Raw genomic sequence first — 11,314 nt, forward strand, 5'->3', positions numbered from 1 at the left:
TTAAGACCTTCTCTCTCTGTGACCCAATTTTATTTTCGATGCGCTTTAACGTGAGCATCACGGTCGCGTCTTTTTTATACGTTTGTTACAAAGAGAAGAGAAACGACCGATCGATCAGTATTCCGATTTTTTTTTGTGATGCCGGTCAAAATCAGCATTTATCACGCAAATGAGAAATGATCGGTAAAAATATCGCAAGGCTTTGTTCGGCGCGCAGTGAATAGAAATAAAAAATATGAAAAGAACGATAATTATTACCTTTGTTGTTTTATTTTTTTTATGAAAAATTGGGTAAAAAAAAAAAAAAATATATTCTAGCAGAGCGTGGTTTCGATCCACGGACCTCTGGGTTATGGGCCCAGCACGCTTCCACTGCGCCACTCTGCTCTCATGACCACGCCACCTCGCAAACCGGTCGTATGCTTTGCGCTTGCCACTGCGCCGGCGCAAATGTTTCGATCGCGCGCTGCAGCCTGAGCGAAAACGAAAACTCCCTATACTTCTTATACATGTATATACCTGTGCACTGATGATTGTCTATCAATTAATAACACATCGTAAATGACAATAATCGCAAAATATACAAAATCGATATTTCTTTCGCTCATTGGCCATTTTTTCCATTTCGTATACTAATTGCACCGATTAGATAATCTTGGGGGGGGGGGGGAATCAAGAAATTCCATTGCAAAAGGCGCGTTTGCGATTGCGACGCGCTCAAAATAAGTCACGAATTCGCGAATCTATTTTCAAGGGCTGACCGAACGTCGCATAGTCGCCCGAATAACCGCCGCCACCACCACCACCACCGATCCGATATCCAAAATAGCCCTCCCTATACGCGCGCGCTTCTTTCTCCCTCTTAATTCGAGAGGTACGGCGGTGCATGGGAGCCGCATTAGCGGCATACCTTCCGCAAAATTTCGAGTGTCCAGTCCATTAGCCTTTTACGCGCGAGTCACCTCATATATATATACATAGGTGTGTGCGCATAAAACACCCGCAGGGATTACTCACGCGTTATAGAGAGGAAGATGTGGCACGCGGGGCGCGAGAGTCCAAATGTATAATATATATAGAATGGTTAGTCAGCCGTCGCCGGGAATTTAGTCGCCTCGCTGATGTGTATATGTATAAAAACTTGTGTCTCTCTCTCGCCGAGGCAAAAATATATGCCTAATGCGCGCTCGCCACCTCGTCGTCACCTACGCTACCAGTCACCCACTGCGCTCGCCCAGCGCCTAATTTACAGGGAAGCCGGATTTTGGCCGCGTACACTTTTGACTCCCCAAAAAAGCGCGAAACAAAGATTCGTAAGTGTCCCGTGATTTACTCATTTTAATTTTTGGACTTTTATTTTAGTTCTGGAATAGAAAATTGGGTCTTTACTTTTTGGCGTGTACGGGTAACTGTTGGCACGAAATAAAATTACAATAATCGACCGGGAAAAAAAACAAACAATTGTTAGTACAATTGTGTCACAAGAGACGAAGAGCTTAGGCTCGATGGCATAAGTTGGAAAATAAAAACCAAATTCCGTACGATCGATTTTGAGCAGTGCACGTCTTACCATGTACACCTTTGGATTTTTCAGGGACTCGGACGTATACACGGGCACAACACACACGCAAAATTAATTGCTTCGTACGTTGACGGTTTTCACTCGCAGTTCGGGTCTTTAACTTTCATATGCAGACGAGGAGATGAGAGTGAAATGCCCTCCCTGCTCCTCATATGCGTGGAATATACGTATAATGTACGGGGCATTTTAATGCGAGCGTCGTACGTCCGCGCTCGTTTGGAAAAATTAATAGGTCATTTTGGGGTGTCGCAAAGCGTCACTCGGCTCATGCGCCACAATTTCGGGGTATTAAGCCGGAGGTTGTACGTGTACGGCTATATTCATTAGTACCTATTAGAATTATCGTGAATTTTCACGTTTACTTCCTTACGTCACTCTGTGCTACACGCAGCACAAGACCTGGTTCGAGTCGATCGTAAATCCAAACAATGTGAATTGGACCCCAATCAAGCGATTGGAGGAAAAAAAATACTCATCAAGGCTATACCTGTAAGGACCCGTTTAACATACATAAATGACTTCTCCCAAAGGGTGTCCTGTTTAAACGTTCAAGTATACAGTCGTGTGCTTCCTAGGCTCGAAAAGTATACATGGAGGAGAAGAAGAAGAAAGAAGAGGAGGCTTCGACGCTCATGACCAACTATATGTATATACTTATAGTCGCAATCCATCTTGTTCTCTGGCCAATAATTCCCGTTCGCTCTCCCCTCGTTTTTCCTCCTGGCGCATCCATAAAAGCTCGTCTACGCATCACGTACATTGTAAAATGCATGTGCATAGTACATATAATACTCATGTACGAAGACGAAGAGCGATGTTTGCACCCCGTACATACAACGTGTAGGAATAAAAGTAGCTGTACACTTAAATTCACGCACATATTACGAAGCGCGTATAGTGGAGAGTACAAGGCACACGTGGACACGGCCCGAGGAGTGGCTGCGACGAAATTTTCATGGTATACTTACACCACCGTAACTTGGTTCTTATGCTTGCTCCTTTTGTTCTTGTATATTCACGCACTCCCAAAAGTCATCTCTGACGTGTGTCTCCACGCTCACTTGGCCCCGTATGTGCAGTATACCATGCGGTTCTGGCTCTGACGTAGAACAATGGCCATTGATCGCCGCCTCCTCGTCTTGTTATTATTACGACTGTGCCGCGAGTTTGCGCGCCTATCCGTATCCGTACGCCACATACCGTTTGGATTCGTTTGCTTGCGTTTTATCATCCGCGGGTGTGGGGGATCTTGATTCGAGGAAAGAAGAGGAGGAAGATTTGTTCTTTTTTTTTTTCTATATCCCAGGTTGTTCGAGGAGGAATAATTTCGATGATATGACGCGGGGCCGCTTGAAATACTGTCAACTGTTGACAGGGTGGTGCTTATGATATCTTTCCATTCGTTTTGGATGTATGTATATCGTATTGTCGAAGCTTGAAAGTGATCGGGAATCGGTAAGGTCGAAGAACCACCCAATTGTAGCAAGTCAATAAAAAAACGTCCACAAACGTACGTGAAAATGCTTCGTTTCTTTGTGAAAATTTTCAATGCTTCCGACGACAAAATTAATGTTGTAACGGCGTACATTCGAAGAAATATATTATGCAGGACCATAATAACAATAATGCCACCACCATCATTTCTCCCGCAAGCGGTAAATCTTTGTCACACATGGTAAATACATTCGATGAAAATTACGTCGAGATGAATTGAGAAACAAATTTTGCAGGATGAAAAACGTAAAACGAATTACATCGAAGGCACACCGAGTTTCAAATCAAAACTTTCGCGTGCAAGGCATCGCACACATGACGGGGGTGTCCAAATAACATCCCGAGCAATGCCTCGCGAGGCTTACGCAACATAAAATTACATGATGTCTTGTAATGGTACTCTGAGAGTTCCGTCAAATCCCGTGTATCCACCAAGTCGGTATGTAAAGGAAAAATCAACGTAATAAGTACGCCGCAGGACACCAACCTATATACATTACGTACACGTATAATATGATGCATTACCACCTACAACACACAATACCAACGCCATAATGAGAAAACCCGTCGAAATTGAAAAAGGACCACCACCTGCCTGCACCGCGTTATCTAAGAGATATTGGTGCACCGGGACTGGACCCTGCACATGTTACATCCACGGTATTTATGCAACAACCGAGAACCCTATATATGTACCAACCGTCTGTTTTTAATTGAAAAAAAATAAAACACATGCATGCAAGAGGAAGAAAGCCTTTTGTTGAAACCCCATGTAGCAGATATACGTAAAAACGACGACAGCCAAAAATCGAGGCACGCATCACTTGCTCGCTTTCTTCCCGTACATGCATATAATATATACAGGCGCTATTAATACTCTACGTGGGAAAATTGCTAATAACACACACGTGCACGGGCGTGTGTGATATAAACGCTTCACTTTCGCCTCTTACACCTACAATGTGTATATATGTGCACGGAGTAGCGCAGCAGCAACGTCGACTTTACAATTCGTTTGAGATATAGCATATAATTTTATGTACCTTTTCGTATACGTGTGTGCCATGCATGTATATCGCGTAGAAAGTCGCGAATCACCACGCGTGGCGCATCATCGTATACAGGTATACATATATTATAACCGTACATTCGCACGACTGCTTACGTATATACTTTATACGAGGCTCTCTTTATCATCATTTTACGAATGCAGGTTACGTACTTTTGTACAGCCATGCGTCCGCAAGGAATCGTCACCAAAGCCATATCACGTTGGGACGCTCATTGCGGAATTTAAAAGGTAGGGGGGAGAGGGGGCGATCCTTTTTTAATTCCGCTGCTGTGGGTGTACCTATATTTATTCGGGACTGATATAAATATTGATGGCGCGCGCGTGCTCTGAATTGCAACTTCTTCAATTGGGTGTAGGTGTGGCTGTTTGTTCATTTTACATGTCGTGGAGAAAATTTTTACACGTACACTGGTATTGCGAAACAATTCTTGATAAACTAGTTAATAACTATATAATTAAATTATAAATTTTTCACTGAACTCAATCATGATCCATTGATTTCTTAGATTATACAAGTTTAAGACTTACTTGCGAATGATCCATCGATTTCACCAAACTTCACATCCACACACCCATAAAGTTTTGTGTAAAACTTGTGGAATTGTTGTATCAGCTGGTTATTTTATGCTGAAACTTGTCAACGTACAGGGTCGCCTGCTCGCGGTGTAAGGCCTCCAGAGATCTGTGAATCATATAAAATATATTTTAGAATATAATTATATGAACGAGCTAACGATTTATCAAGTTACAATAAATGTGATTAAAAAAATCTTTCTCAAGCTATTCCCATCTAACTCCTGATCAAACGTAAAACTATTTCTGGACAACTTAAGCCGCGCCATAAGTTAGGAGCATTAACGCCGGCAGTCTGACTCAGACTTAACGTTGAGAAATGTTGAGATCATCCGAAGAAGCACAGAAACAGTAATGGACCGAGTACAATAGAAAAGCAACAATAGATTTGAGTTTTGCGTAACGTATGATCGACTTCCAATATATTTTCACTTTCCATGTATATAACTTGCGCTTAAATTTACACGTGGCCGAGTGCCGAAGATGAAAAGAAAAAAAGCACGCGGTTGATACGAATCAGTTGTGCCCAGCTATCAATAGCTTGTTCTTTGAATTTTCCCATCGAGTTATCGCTCCGATGGACTAATAAGAGGAGGCGGGGCGATCAGAGATAATACGGTACATCTCGTATTAGCGGGGGCAGGAGATGGAAAAGCCCTCTCCTATCGGTAATCAATGAGCAAACACACGCTTTGTGTCTACACACTCGTGTGGAAATTAATATTCGTGCGCGTCCGAGATTGCCATTGCGTGTACTCACTCGCTATACACCAGTGATTGTGACTTTTTAATCAAAGGCCTCTTTGTCGAAGAATGAAAGAGAGAGAGAGAAAAAAACACAATAGCTGTCGCGACACGTTTGCCCACTCACCTCGCGAGGAGGCGATAATAAGGAAGATCACCAAAGATCGGTGAGTGTATTTTTTAGACAAATCTTCGTACATCGTATAATAGCTGGTGATCGTAAAGTAGAGAGAGAGAGAGAGAGATGAGCTCATTAGGAGTGTCGAACAATAACGTCACTGCCGCCAATCAGAGGCTCCGTTCCAGCAATGACCAGAAGCGCTGGGCCCCAGAATATGTGCTCTCCGCGACGAGGCGTCCGTGGGAATAAGCCAGAGCTCGAGCTTCCTCTTTATTTTCCACGGGGCGCCTTCGTCCGCACTTGCGTTTTATTTCACCATCATACCCGACTCGTGTACATAAACGTAATCGTGTGGACGTCGCGACACGCGGTTTTCTTACAAGCTGTATTGTTTCCCTTCGCGAGTAAAAGTTGACCCGTGAACCCGCGGATCTGGGGGGGGGGGACAAAGAAAGAAACGAAGGCAGAGTCGCGTCTCACTTAATTGGTCGGCACCCGCTTCCTCATACTTGCATTATACACTCGAGGCCGGTCGCAAAGTGCGAGAACTCAAGTAGGTACTTGCTAGTGCCTCCCCGTGCTATACGTGCCTCTGGCCTGCACGTACCGTATATATGTGTACCTCTAATTGAACTAGAGCTGCGCTGGGCGCCGCGCTAATTAGCATTATCACATACATACGTGGTACGTGCACCATATGAAGCTGAGCCCGCCGAGTTAAGTACGATTTTCCTTTCGTTTGACCTCTCTTTCTCTCATTCCCTCTGTAATAATGGGTACAGTTACTTTTCTCTTCCCCCATTTCTCGTTGTTGGCTCTGCTGAATTTGGTAATCTGTTATTTTTTTTAATTCATAGGGAGTTTTTCATGAATTTAAGGAACTAATTGTTACAATATATGATTACAAGACTCGTCGAAAGACCGCATCCAGATTAAATCAAATTTATTCCGTAATCTGCATGGTCCAACAGCCGCGTTGTATACAAGAGAAAAAAAGGCACTTCGAAGGCAGCAAAATAAAATAAATAGCGAACCGACCGCAACAATGCACGTTATCATCGCGTAAGTACACGCCAAAGTGTAGCACTGTACAGCCCCTCCCCCGCCCCCGAGCTCAAAAATACCTGAATAAGTGGCCCTCCCTTTCTCTTTCCTCGCTGAAGTTTCTTTTTTTTTTTTTTTTTTCATTTTTTCATTTTTTTTTTTTTTTTGCCACACAGCAGCGCCAACACGATTCCGCTTTGCATTCTAATCTATTCTTGTTCCCCGCTCGGAGCGCGCGCGACCCACGAAATTGCTTTGTTTTACAGCTCCTGCAACTAGCTGCTGCTCTTGTTGTTACCGGGGCTCGACCACGTGCTTATGCACCGCGAACTCGCGGGCTATCTGGGAGGACAGCACAAAAAACCATAGACAGAGTTATACCTGCGACAAAAAAAGAAATTAATTAAAAAAACATTCCTGGTCCTCGAGTTGCGTCTTTGTACGCGCAGAGAAATGACTGGATAACCCAATGTACCATGTATGATCGTCGAACGGTGCTGCACGGCACAACAGTTTAAAAATAATTACGGTGCGTTTGACACGCTGATTGGATGAAAAAAAAAAAAAAAACATATGCCTCGGCCTGTACACGCACCGTATATGTGTGCAAACGGTAGCCAAGTGGCCGGTGATTGGTATATAGATTTTTCAACGATCGCGAGATCGAATAATTAGAGCTCTTCGAGATGATAATATAGTTACGTATACGTGCGCCCACCGAAAGACGAGGAGTCACGTCCACCTTTCTTCATAAGGTGCGTTGCGCGTAAACGCTGCGCGCGATATACGTATCACATGTCTAAGTATATAACGTTCGGTGGTTTCACCACGACGGATCAAAGTGGCCTTTCGTTCGTTTCGATGTTTTTCCAATTGCCGCGGTAGGTACGCGTCGTTTATAACGGATATACCTGCAAATCGAGAAACGGCCGATGCTTGATTTTTCCTTCTCTCTCGCTATCGCTCTCTTGGTTTATACACCGGTGGTGGCCGATCATGGTGCCGCGAGCAAAAGGTATCAGAGTTTTCCTTCTTTTTCAGAAAAGTTGAAAGGTTTCTAAATTTCAAATTTTCATCGCGAGTCGCTTTCACGCCGTAGGTGAATACACGCTTGCCGCTCAAACTTTCGGAGAACCCGTTTTTTGTGTACATGCCTGTGTGCCGTATACACTACGCGTATACACATTAACTTTTGGACCGGCGTATACAATAGCGTGGTTTTAATTACCTTTCGGATAAAAATCGTAGAACCACTTCTAAAGTGGGTGTACGAAAAAAAAAAAAAAAAAAAAAAAAAAAAAAAAAAAAAAAAAAAAAAAACCGAGTTCAAAGCTGCTTTTTCACGGCAAATTCAAAGTCTTTTGCCGAAACGTGCTCGTGCGCGACAAACAAAGGCTCGACCGATCGCAGGTAAGATATATACTCGTATATGTAACTATTAGAACCGCCAATAGACAAGCCGGCGAGGCAAAAACGTCATTATTCATTCCGCACGACGATACGTCACGACGCGCGGAGGGACGAGAGAAATGTTGCTGTTACATTACATAGGTAGGTATATAAATACACATGCACCAGACGGTGTACATTATTAGAGCCGCGATCTTTTTGCTCCATGTATCAAATCACAAGGTTTGCACGCGAAGAGGATGATTGCCGGACCCGGTCCTCTCTTCATCTTCGTTATCTCATTTTTCACGGAAGTCTGCACCAGGAAAATCCATCATTTCACTCCTAATTGCACGCCTCTGTTTTACAATATCCCACGTGTGTATGTGTGTGTACGTCAGTACTTGTGCGGAGGCCCAAGCTGGGAATTTCCGAATGTTGGAGCGGCGAGGGAGAGCGAACCGGAAAAGGAGAGAGAGTACTTAATACCATATTTGCTCCTTCGCGGGGTCACGAGAGAAAAGGAGGTGGCGGGATGAGGGGGTTGATTTATTTATCGCACGGGGCTGACAAAAGGGCGCGAGGCTCTATGGGGTGTGTTTAATAATAATACTGTGTTGACGCAATCGGCAAAATGTACGGGTGATGTACCAGGTTGGGTGTATATTTTTCCAGAAGAGTTACAATTTTTAATCAATCGAGGAGGAGTTTTGGAAAGTGCTTATCTGTAGCGCAGCCGTATCGTACAATCGTAACTCGAGTGATTCTTTTTATTGTCAACTGATGTGATTCATAGATTTGATCCATTTTTGCGATAATCCAACGACTCGGCTGTACTCGAGTGCACATAAATTGATAACTTAACGATTTCCGAGCGTGTATCGCTTGTAAAAAAAAAAAAAAATCTTAAGCGTAAATTATCAGCTCAATGATAACGAGTAAAACATAAATACTTTGACGGTGACGAGGCAGCCGCGGCTATTTATCGGCGCGACCACTGAGTTCATTGTGTCAAAAACGTCGTCCCGCTCCTTTATTGACATCGAACTGTACGATTTTGTACTTATGCCGATTTTTCCACAACATATTTTCACGTATCCCATTTTTTTTCAAACATCTACGAAATCGTTCAATAGATATGTATACTCACCAAGAGACGAAGCACCTGGGCCCTTGCTATTACGATGCCAAGTTGGTGCATACGTATACAAAGGTGGATGAGTGATTTCCTGTTTACATTTTTTTTCCATCTCTCCGCGAGTTAAGATTTTGTTGATCGTTACGTGTCCCATCTAAAAATACACAGATGATACATCGATTTTAATTCTCGTAATTTGTGTGGTCATATAGGGCTACACTTGTAAACGATTGCAATAAGAATGCGCGGGTTATTATCAAAAAAAAAAAAAAAACAAAAAAACAAAAAAAAAACTGCGGTCAACAGCAGGAAAAATAATAAACCAACAATTGACATTGCCGATCGACGCGTGACTCTTTCGCAAACAAGAACCATTCGATCAAACGCGACACGCTACGGAGGTATACGGGTATTTTACAAATACGCGCGTTGATTTACACCGAAACATAAACTCGGCATGACACATAAACATAACGATCGAATATTAAGCCACAACGCGATCTCGTATACTATATCTAGCGCGCGTACAGCATATGCACGTTCATACAAGCACCTTATTTATAAATAAAATACTTATCGCGATTGTCATTCCGCGCTCGGTGCACTGCTTACGTATGACTCAGTGATGGATAATCATCGTCAATCACCACCGACCGAACTATATGGACGTATATTTTTTTTTCTTCTTCTTTTTTCTCAAGTATCGACGGAACCGTGTACACCGACCAAACAAAAGATCTTAAGACGCCAAAAAAAAGAAAAAAACTTATTCCCTTACAATACAAAACGCAATGGGGCTGCAGCAGCCATCGAGAAAGAGAGTCCCCGTGCACCCTTGCGTGCTCTCAAAAGGGAGTGAATAAGGGTTGAACCAAATGGGAAGCAGCCTCTTGTTTAGGAAGTCTGCCCTGCGCGAGAAAACGGAGCTGCTCGTCCAGATCTCTCCCCTTTTGCGTATAGGTACATCACGTACACCGGCTTTAAGTATATTCCTCCTTTTAGAGGATCTCTCTCGCGTGCATCCGAGCGATCACATGCCCCCGCTGCCCCTCTTCGTGCCTGATAATCATCGTCTCCCCTTTGATGCGCTCGAGTTCGACTTTTTTTTCCTCTCCTCCCTTTCTTTTGCAAGCGGCGTTGCGGTGGAGGGAGAGGGTAAAAAAAAAAATTGATTTCGCAGGGATCGAGAGCGCGCGGTGATGCGAGAGTTTTAAGCAATTTTCTTTTTCCTCTCCAAAGAACGTCGCGGGCGATTCGGCGAGGCTCCCCCGTCCCCTGTTTTGGGTACGTTATTACGCGCAAGTGTGCCTCGACGCATACGTATATTTTACCCGCGAAATCCAGGCTGAGATAATATTTCCCGAGGACGAGGCGAACAAATAACGCGCGTACGAGCAGCGGAAGGGCGATAAATTGTAATGAAATAACAAATAATATATCAGTCCCGAATTTGAACAAACGAGCCTGGGCTGGCAAGTATATAATAATATATAGGTACTATCGACGCGTCAGAAAAAAAGCCAATTGTCCGACGCGCGTAATATTTATCAAACCGTGTACCGCTGAGAGCGAGAAAACACTTTATTCATCGCGCGATACCGCACGAGGATTTCGCGATACTTTGGTTGACGAGGCAAGCACGCGTATACATATACGTATAAAATACAGTACGCAAGTATATAATTCTTATCGTGGAGCGTACAGTTGTAACGTGGGCAAGTTATACATTTTATCGATACCAAGTGCGTATACAGTTATGAGATTACGCGCGTCCAAGTTTAACTATCGTCGCCTCGTTTCTAGTGACGTTTGACAGTAGTTTCGTGATATTCGTACATTCACATGGATATACGCTCGCCAAGTGCCCACCACTATACGCGAAATTTACGATTAATAAACCAACCTATTTTACTATCTTCCGTGAGTATATACGTGTACCTTGTGCCATATACACGCAAGATACGATGTCTACTGTCGAGAGCTTTGTACACCACCACGTAAAATATTTGCAGGACGATGCTTGACACGGCGTATCCTCGGCACTTTCTGCAGCGCTTGCACTCGTACGAGTCAATTAAACCACGAGCATTCAAGCGAGTCCGGGAGATCTCACCCTTTGATGTCTTCACTGGCTACGTCCTGCGGCAACACTCCTGT

General features: G+C 43.7%; 1 non-coding gene across 1 annotated transcript; it reads right to left on the reverse strand.

Annotated features, from left to right (window-relative positions):
• Positions 1-315: 315 nt before the first annotated feature.
• TRNAM-CAU (transfer RNA methionine (anticodon CAU)) lies at positions 316-387 on the reverse strand. The gene has a single exon. It is a non-coding gene; the product is annotated as a tRNA-Met (tRNA).
• Positions 388-11,314: the final 10,927 nt, after the last annotated feature.

This window comes from Copidosoma floridanum, unplaced genomic scaffold (assembly GCF_036245765.1).
Source record: "Copidosoma floridanum isolate Cflo_tuat_1 unplaced genomic scaffold, Cflo_Japanese_pri ptg000007l, whole genome shotgun sequence".
Classification (NCBI taxonomy): domain Eukaryota; kingdom Metazoa; phylum Arthropoda; class Insecta; order Hymenoptera; family Encyrtidae; genus Copidosoma; species Copidosoma floridanum.